The sequence below is a fragment of the Daktulosphaira vitifoliae genome, unplaced genomic scaffold (assembly GCF_025091365.1).
Source record: "Daktulosphaira vitifoliae isolate Bord-2020 unplaced genomic scaffold, ASM2509136v1 Scaffold_4, whole genome shotgun sequence".
Lineage (NCBI taxonomy): Eukaryota > Metazoa > Arthropoda > Insecta > Hemiptera > Phylloxeridae > Daktulosphaira > Daktulosphaira vitifoliae.
In genome coordinates, this window is record NW_026099575.1 from 10,630,712 (window position 1) to 10,640,797 (window position 10,086).

At 41.3% G+C, this 10,086-nt stretch overlaps 1 protein-coding gene across 6 annotated transcripts in view; it reads right to left on the minus strand.

Moving 5' to 3' along the window:
* The window catches only part of LOC126905578 (protein grainyhead), an 83,531-nt gene extending 77,645 nt beyond the window's left edge, over positions 1-5,886 (minus strand). For 3 of the 6 annotated variants that reach the window (XR_007704040.1, XM_050685418.1, XM_050685417.1), the window contains exon 1: positions 5,618-5,884. The gene's annotated coding sequence lies outside the window, so the exon portion shown is untranslated. Of the gene's footprint in view, positions 1-5,617 lie in introns of all 6 variants that reach the window. The other 3 variants (XM_050685416.1, XM_050685415.1, XM_050685419.1) reach the window with 3 other exon arrangements.
* Between the last annotated feature and the right edge of the window lie 4,200 nt (positions 5,887-10,086).

The window sequence follows — 10,086 nt, forward strand, 5'->3', positions numbered from 1 at the left end:
CATTGTAATTTTTAATATATTTTTCACTTATCTGGACAAAGCGGATAATTTTTCTTTTCTCGTTGATCTACCGCCATGAAGACACGAATAGTGCACCGCGTTGAGATTTAGAACGTTAAAGTTATTCAGCTAACACGCGCTTTCGTAAAATTGTGTGCTAAAACTTGCGATGTTTTTCGGGACAGTCACTCTTTAACGCCATTTGGGCTGTGATAACGTTTTGAATAACTGATAAGAGATCAGATTAGCGACAAATTCGCATATCGGGTATCTTCTAATCTATTCCGCGTACAAGTCATGGGACACAGTAATGAGTCAACACTTATTATAATGCTATTGAAATTAATTGTTTTCGGGAACCTCTAGTAGGAAATGTTAACCACAAGTGACGTTAGCGGCTTGCCAATGTTTAACTATCTAACAGGCGTTACAATTTCGGTTTATTGTTAGAAAAATACTTTTTTACGCCGTTAATTTACCAGTGTACGTTCAATTATTCCAAAAACCGTTTTTAATCTGTTCTCTGACCGACATTTGAACATTGTATAATGAGAATGTAAATAAAAATTTTACACGTTCTACTAGATCCGTTTAATTTTGGATGCAATGAGTTATTTTGGTAGTCATTGAGGCACATTAATGTCTTTTATTTTTTACTGCCCGTGGTTATTTGTGTAATAATTCAAAATCCAATGGAACATCGAGTGCACGCGAGTTCGAACCTTACACTTGAGCAGTTTGGTCGAAGCTTTGGCAATATTCTCATTTAATGGCCGTTCGGAACAGGTTTCCATTAAATGTTGGGATAAAATATTACACAGATAATAAAATATATTATTGTATCGCGTGTGAAAAAAAAAATAATAACGACCGCCGCCGAGTTTTAATACGGACAAGATCCAACACTGCTTTGCATAATGCGCTTGAAAACGAAACGACCTACCTAATCTAACCCATACGCAGCATTAAAAAACTATCTAACGGACGTACAATTGGTATCGAAAAAACGATTCGGACGACCGATGTCGATTCCCACCGAGCACAATATTATTACTACACTTACGTGAGGAATCAAACACGCCTATATATATATATGCAGTACGTTTAAATGTTTGGGTATATGACATTGGAGCAGACGACGGTGCAACAAGTCGGACGGCAACAGCAGGAGCAATAATAATCAACAGGTGTGCATTAAAAGCGGACAAGTCAGAGGCAATAAAATTATTTTATTTTGTTTCAATGCCTCGTATATTACATAATTAGACTCAAATAAAGTAAAATATATTGTAATATAAAGTGTATATTTATACATACACATTGGATTTCTGACGAAAACAGACGAGCCATCCAAAAATCACCGGCGACGACAATGTCATTATCAAAAAAAAAAAGAAAAAAGTAATACTTGTGGAGAGCGACGCGCATTACTTTATAAATGTACAGACCAACAAGCGTTGAAGTGGGACGAGGGAGAAGAGGCTCGGGCCAAGGCCGATCGTGTGTACTGTAACGGTCCAATAGCAGCCACCAACTGCCGATAGCGTATGTGCCGCCAACAGTTTTCTAAATGTCTTGCGAGATGACAGTCGATGGCGAACGTAAGAGGACTGTGCTGTTGGACATAACGCTCTGCGAAAACGCGCCAAAAAGTGCCCGGTCGAAAAGTCCATCGGAGCCGAGTCAGAAATAATACGTGAACTGACCACGAAAGAAACCCAGAGATTGTTACCATCGACGGAACGCCGACAACATTATAATAAATTTAGTAGATATATTTTACATAAAGGCAATCGTCGGTAGAAATGAAAAACGTATAATGATTTTCAGCACGTCAGAAAAATTTCGCATTACGGTCCATTAATTTTGTAGTTTTTCGGACGGACACCCAAACATGTGTCGATAGAGATTTATGTTATTGTCCGTGTGTTGTAAAATAACGTTACGTAGATTAATATTCGTCCACCGCCGCCACAACACGACCACCGAAGATACGCCGCACCGACACCGAACACACAGCGTACAGGTAGCCAGGTATACGGCACAGGTACACAGCAGAGAGGAGTACGCGCGTTGCCAAGTTTATTACCCCGCGACCGCCGCCATCCGTTCCGTCGAATCCATTTTATTGAAACGTGCGCGTACACCAGACAAACATTCTGTGTACTCACTAACACTTTTATCACAGGTGTGCCGCTGTGTGCGTCCAACGGACGACGGGGGTAGTAAAATGTATTTTTCCTGGTCGATTCGCACAAACAACAAGCAAACAAAAAACACTTTCCCGAAACGGATGTGAAAATACGTTAAGATTTCTACCCAAAACACGATATTACTTGTCGTAAATAAATTACACGTCATTTTCAAAACAAAAATAAAAAAAACAATTAAATATTTTTAAAAAGTGATAAATTACGAATTTAATGTTACCGCTCGGTTTTCGCATACCACCCCCCGACTAATTTTAAGAGAGAAACGAGTGAGAACGTTGTTTGAACATTAAACGCACAATAATTCTTACTTTCAACAGACGGGGAACACGATGTGCTCACAGTAGTGTAAGTAAGGAAGGTTAGAGAAAGACAATAACTCCAAACCTAGTCGGCCGGAGGCACAAACGTTTTGAACACTTAACACGGTGTACAAAGGTCAACCGTGATATAAGCGTGGGCATAATAATAATTGAATGAATAATAATTTAATGTAAACACTGAAAATACTGTTGGATGGCAAGTGTGACGTCCGCAATGATGTTGCAAAGCAAAAAATAAAAAGTTCACCGCTGAGATTATCAAATACATTTCATTTCGAATGTTCAACAAGTAAGGGAAAAGATTCTTATTGTTCATAAAATTGTACCGCTGCTCTTGGGACCGGCGACATTTTGAATTGATCAAACGTAAGAAATATGTCAGAGCCCAAGAAATGAACAATAAAAAAATCAGATTCTAGTAGCATCGGTAGTGTGACTCGACGACGCTTGGCCGTAAAAACCACTTGGACATCACTTGCGCGTTTAAGTGCAATATAATATCATTAGACATTTTATCGACTGGCATATTACAACAGTTCCCATTGAAAAAAACGGGCGCCAATCAAAGTGTCCTCGACGATTTTAACGGTCGATTAATATAGTATTTTACTGACTAGCAAGACAACTGGCACACGATTACAATATCAGTGGTGTAAAAAACAATTAAGTCAGCAACAGTCACATAACGAGTGAAAATATTTAAAACAAAATTCACTGACTAAAACAAAGGTGATTATATTTAGACGTGCAGTAATAAAATATGATTAGACGATTAACCTTCTGTATAAATATTTTTAAAATTCGCCTTCTTTGTTGCACAGTAGTTAATGTTACTCGTGGCCAGCCATTAGTAATGCGTGTTTTAAGTACAGTCGGGTGGTCCCCGCTATTAACTCTAATCGTTAATTAAAAATGTAATACGAGTATTTTTACAAAAGTCTCCCCGACATTGTTTTATTTTCGTTTGCCCTCCAGTAATTTGGCTACCGTAAACACATTCACGGGAAAACAGTAGTTGCGTTGCTAAAATATTATTATTTTTTTCGACCGGTCGGACTCTATCGTCTGTCCGATGCGCAAATCAAAAACAGGAAACAACCGTACGCGGCGATCATTCATCGTCGTCATATTTGTTTATCCGTTTCGACTGGCACGAAATGCAATTCCCACCACCGCCTGAACTTCGCATTGGAAAAACAATTATGTTTATCGTTGCAGAGTTATCGATCGACTCGATGCTGTCAAATCATCAACTACGTTCGTTACTGTGTACTATACGACGGCAGTCAATAACACGCGCATATGAACCACGACAATTACACAAGTGAAAGTGTCGTTTCCACGACGTATGATTAAACACAATAAATAAAATAGTGTCCATAATAATAACACGTTGTCGATTGTATGACACAATTATGACGCTCAAATAACAAGCGGATCAACTGAAACAACAACGTAGCGCAACATGAACGATTCCGCCGTTTCTGGGTAAAAATCAAACCGGTGAAATAACTTACAAAGTCCCGTTAGATCGATTGGCGATTTTTGTCGTCCTTCAAAACTTTGTAAATGTCATTACTATATTACCCAGTGACGGAGTAATCATACAATTTTGGAAATCAAGAATGGCGGTAGTGACAACGCGGGTAATAAATATGAAACGACTAATGCCGACAGCCGACAATTTAAAATAAACACCTTGTTTTAGACCAACGGCCATCACAATGTGTGAATGTTGTAAACGATACTCGGAATGTGTTCTAATTTTACGGCCATAATCATTATCACTGATAGTAAACGCCTGGTGACAAACGNCGCGCCGACAATTTAAAATAAACACCTTGTTTTAGACCAACGGCCATCACAATGTTGTAAACGATACTCGGAATGTGTTCTAATTTTACGGCCATAATCATTATCACTGATAGTAAACGCCTGGTGACAAACGCGGCAGTCCGATAATTGTTTGTCAGACAGTCTACGCGACAACCGATAAAAATAAACGATATTTGGGTAATCGCAACAACAATAATTGAGGTGATGATAAATAACGACGTGTAGGTATATAAGCGTATTACCTTAGAGACTTATCGAAAATAAATTTTACATTATGACGGCGGTGTATACGTGTGGGACGAAAATAACGCATTGGCTCGCGTCCAAATTCTGAGTAGTCCCCCCGAATACACCTGTTGGTAATAAATTATAAATGATAATTCGTCGTAGCGGACTGGACTGTTTCCCAGATGAGAACATCATTGAGATTTTGTCGTAGTACTATGGACGGTACTTCGGGTAGAATTTAATCAAATTTTGAGGATTGCGCTAAGGCGGTTGAAAACACAACGGCCACTAGGTATGATGTTGCATTGTGCTCGTGCAGACACGCGCACGCGAGAGGCTCAAGGTCACCGTCACCATGTCGGAAGTATCTTGAGCCAACAACAATACAAGACGCACATACGGCCCGCACACGGTTTGGACGCAATTCGCGGTTTCCAATTCAACAGGGTTTCCCAAAAAACAGGAACGTAGTTTGAGGCATCTCAACGGCAAAAGCCAATGTACCGATCCGCTGTAGACGAGCATACGAGGAACGAACGCCGTCGTTTATGATGCTCGCGTAATACGCGCTGTGCAAGCGCAATATTATAATTGGCACGCGTACTGGAAGAGGGGGTTGGGTAACATTGGAATCTCGTGCGTGTGCAACGGTTGCGTAGGACGCCCTCGCTACCGTTGGCCGACGACAGTTCCGGTCCGGTTTTTTGGCCACGTGCTACCCCTTCGCAAAAGCCGGCGCGCACGTAAGTCACACGTCAGAACCAGTTTTTCGTGTGCCGCCGCCGCCGCCGCCGCGGTTATCAGACAGGGCCGTCCTACCTAGCAGGTTCCGTCGGAAACAACGGTGAACAGGTTTGTTGGGATTGTTGCCCGCCTATTCGTCAGTAGTCAACGCGTTCACAGCGGCCAAAATTTATTCTTATCAGTCGCACGTGCGCTGGCGTGTCGCACAGTATCACGGGAAAATTACTGCACAACAAAAGCGTTTCACCGGTTAATCAAAATGTTTTCTTTGCTTACCTTCCCATTCGAGCTAGTTTTCATCCAATTCGTGTTCGGCCAATCCGCAAACGTCGGTCGCTATTTATAGTTAAGATACGGTAAAATAAAAACAATAAAACTGACGCCGTCAGATAAACGATTGGAATGCGACGGTCCGGTTTTAATATTAACAATTTGATTATTTTCGATTACTCGGCAAAGGAGCAACGGGCAGCGGAGGCCGTACTATACGTGTGGTGCATTCTACGTCCGTATGGCACTGGTCGGATTCTTATTTAGGAATCGCGCGCGCGCACCGTTCTTAGCTTTCCTGTGTGTGTGTGTGTGTGTGTGTGTGTGTGTACGTAAACGCGCACCTTGTGTGTTAGTCGGTGTATGTGTGTGAGTTACGGTGCGCCGCCGCGCTCTCTGTCACGGTGTACTGCGATGGCGGCGGCGGTTACGTCCTCCGTCTTTGTTCGACCCCGACAGCCACTCGATGTCGGTCTCTCTCTCTTTCTCTCTCGCTCGGACACTCCTACGCGGCTGGCCGGCCGACCGTTCGACGTCGCGACTCTGATCGGCTGCTGCGGTCCGTCGGCAGTAGGAGTGCTAGCGGTAGTGGTGCCGGCGTGCAACAGGTGGGGGTGTACCGGCGCAGGACCCACGTTGCCCCGAGGGTTTGCGCGAGAGGTGCTCGGTTTGCTGTTGAACCGACCGCGTCTCGCGTTGGATTATTCCCCTCCGTACCTGTCCAGGTAGGCCACGGGGTGACCGCATACCGAAACGGCGTACAACTGAAAATCTGTTGGGTAAAACCGTCTCGTGTACTTTTACACGGGCTCAATAATACCAATGCGAATATTTTATTTCCTCTCGTCTACTAGACGCTAAATGCAGAAGACTTTGGCGGAAGTAAACCCAAGCGATCGATTGTTTTTTCTTATGGTACGAAACAATAAAATGAAATTTACCTGCACTGGAATCGCTTTGGTTTGGTGTTGTTCGGGTCGGTCGTAAAAAATAGAATCGTTCGATGTACGAACCATAAATTTCATAACTGGCGAGGAGTAATGTTTTAACAGCGTACAATCGCATTAACATTAATTTTATTTAAAACCCATAAGACTGCTTAGGAGTGGGTTTGACGTTTTCGATACTAACCTTGCGTTTAAAATTACATTTACACGAAAATTTTACGAAACGCGAACACACATTTTTTAATAATGAATTTCTAATGTACCCGTGAGTCAATAATGGAAACGGACGAAGGTTAAACTGTTTCGAATTAATTACGGTGCAACGATTGTTTTCGTTGCGTCGACGAGGTACAAAAAAGTACACGGGAATAAAAAAAATAGCCGTCTGCTCATTGATACCACCGCTGACCGTTCATTAATGTAATGGCCATCGAAGAAGGAATAACGACACACTGTACTCGGTTACAGGTTAATCCGCAGACGTCATGCCCTCCTCTCTGCTAAGGCGATTAAAAGTGATGTCGTCTGCTGATTACCGACGATAATCACTCGGGATGCGAGAAGAATCAATAAATTAACTAAAAGAAGTACATTAAGCCAACTAAAAAAAAGGATATATTTAACGATTATTGGTCGGGTGATTCCGGGACGACGGCGGCGGCGGTTGCGTTTCGAATGGAGAGCATTGTGTTTTAGCCAAAACTGGTGTTGCGTAATAATCCGTTATTTTGTAACAATTTATTCTCGGCAATAATTGTAAATAATACACGTCGGTGAAGGTATTTCCATAAAGTCGAACATTCTGAGTTTTCACGCGAACAACATTACAGCAGGTAATGTGTATTTCAAAATCGTCACCGCGGGCAATGCGCGTTCTACACGGCCGTTGTTTATTTCGCTTTTGTCCGACAATAACGTAAAGACATTAGCCATTAGTGGCGCGTAATACACCGCACTTGCATTCCTGTATAATTAGTCTAGCGACCGGCCAGTACAAAATCGACGTGCTCGTTCGGCTTATCAATTGCTGGAACGCCGTCGGAACAGCGTTCCAGTGTCGTTTGCTCGTCTCCGTGTCGATATCGATCCCCGGCCCTGCAATTATTGTTGATCCGCACCGTCGACGATGGTCCGCACCCGGTGCTGCACTCTTATCGGCCAAACGTGCATTACACTGGCGCTAATGTAATTTCATTTTAGCGTTGTCATCCCGTACGCCGTTGTTTGACTGGTGTAATCCATCAGACACCCAAGTACGAGTCGTTTTTTACACGAGCCGAGTGAGCGCATCGCGTTAATGTTTTTACGCGCAGTTCATAAGGTCGTACGATTTTAACGCCGTTCTATGACTAACACATAATCCAATGCCCTACACAGTAATTATAATTGAGGTAATTTCTACATTTCCTTATACGAAATCCTTGAAGACCCGCGTCATCTCGGCGTCTGCACGCACAGACTTGGGTTGCCCAACCGAGTCCCCCCACTTTCGAAATTCCTTTATCTTCTCTAGCGACGCACCCGAGATTGTAGATTATCACATCAATCTCCATAAATTATCATTAGAATATTCTGTTTGCGGTAGCGTCAACGTAATTAATTAACACCGTACGGGTGTCATCGAACGAATGTATTTCAGTGTTGACAAAAGATAATCGACTTTCGCACGGAGCCCGTCCGTTTATCACGGGGACGACCGGCAGTGTCACTACAAGTGCAAAAAATTAAACAAAAATATCAAACGCAAAAGCGTTTCGCACCAACCTCTGGTGGAATGTGATAAACAAATTGATTTTTTTTTTGTCCATCAGATGTTGCGTTTTTATCGCAAACGTTGTCGTTTGATTGTGACGTACGTTTAGTAAAATTAGAGTACTCTCCGCCTAACGGTATCGTATGCAGCCGTTTATTGTTTGACACTCGTGTACGGCCGAGTGTGTCTTGGTATCGGAACTGGTTATTAATTCTCACGTTCACGGTCACTGGTATTCGTGTTGACTGTGTTTTGTTCGCTACTAATTCACGACCGTCCATTCATCAAGTTTGTCGATTGTGTCTGTTGATGAGCACAATTGTGTTTGAGAGCAAACGACTAGAGTGCGAACGTCTCGAATTGTCAAGTTTATGAAAATATCTGTTTGCTCGATTTTCGAGCACTTGAGTTGGTTAAACGATGCTAATCAAAAGGATACATTGACGACATCGCGCAAGTACAACGATACAAACAGTAGACTTTGAATAGTCTCGCGACGTTTTTACGGGAAATAATAATTTTACTATTTCCATGCAAAACGCGTTATCATCGGCTGACCGTCGGCTAGCACCACAGATCTTATGAACATGGTCAGGACATTCATAATTGAGTCCCTTGTGTTTTCCTGAACTGATATTGATATCAGGCAGTTTGTTTACATTTTAATTGTGATAAGCGCATGAGATAATGTTTTTCAATTTTGTAACAAGTTATAAATTATGACTTTTACATTATTATGAATTACATAACCCATACTAATTATTTAATACTAACCGTTAAATAATAAAATGTAAAATCCTATAATGTAATAATGCCAACAAATAGCCTCAATTTACTATCACCACAGTGTTCACCGATAAAGCATCAATGTCCTATCCGTGTTTATAAGACCTATGGCTAGCACACTGCTATTCGGGAGTACTTATTCAACCGTTCGTCCAATAGGAAAACTGCTTTAGTGTTATCGGCAGCAACTAAACGGGCCGGTAAAAAATACCGCTGGGGGCTACAATCATTTTTGTCGTGTCCAGCCATAAAATGTACCGTGTAAACATCGACACGCATGATCCGAAGGTACGCCCGATTGGAGATAACAGATTAAAATTACGGTTATCGGTCTGTATGTGCATCGCGTTGTACCTCGGCCGTACCCAAACACTTACAACTTACAGAAGATGGAACATGTTATCTCACAGTGTTATTACGATCTACGCCACGAGGTCCGATTAATAGTAATCGTTGGACGAGAAGGAACAAAGATCGATTTGAAATTTTTATCACTGCCACAATTTTTGTATGATTTTAATTTAACAGCGTCACGAACTCATCCAGAATTTTAATGCCCTTTTGTAGTTTCCATACATTTCTAAAGGTCCAATTTATGTATTGCCACTTATTCGCGCAAAGCCAATTCCGGTTGATATGATTTACGGTAAATTGCGAAGATTTCAAATTATTTATGTTTTCCGTTTTACATTAGTTGGAGCTTAGTCAAAAAAAAAAAAAAAAAATTCATACATTAATAATCATTCGTCTGCATATATTTTTTATAAATCTTTGGTTCGAATGTATTTATTATGGAATATTAAATTTTTGTCTATATCTTTTTATAATTCAAGCTGTGAGTGATAGTTTTTCTAAACAAAACGACAGCACGATGAATAAGTGTGCGCCTTTAAATTTACATATTAAAAAATTTACTAGTTAAAAATGAATTCGTAGATTACGAGAAGAATTCAATTAATTAAAATCTATTATCGGACATGCTATCGCGT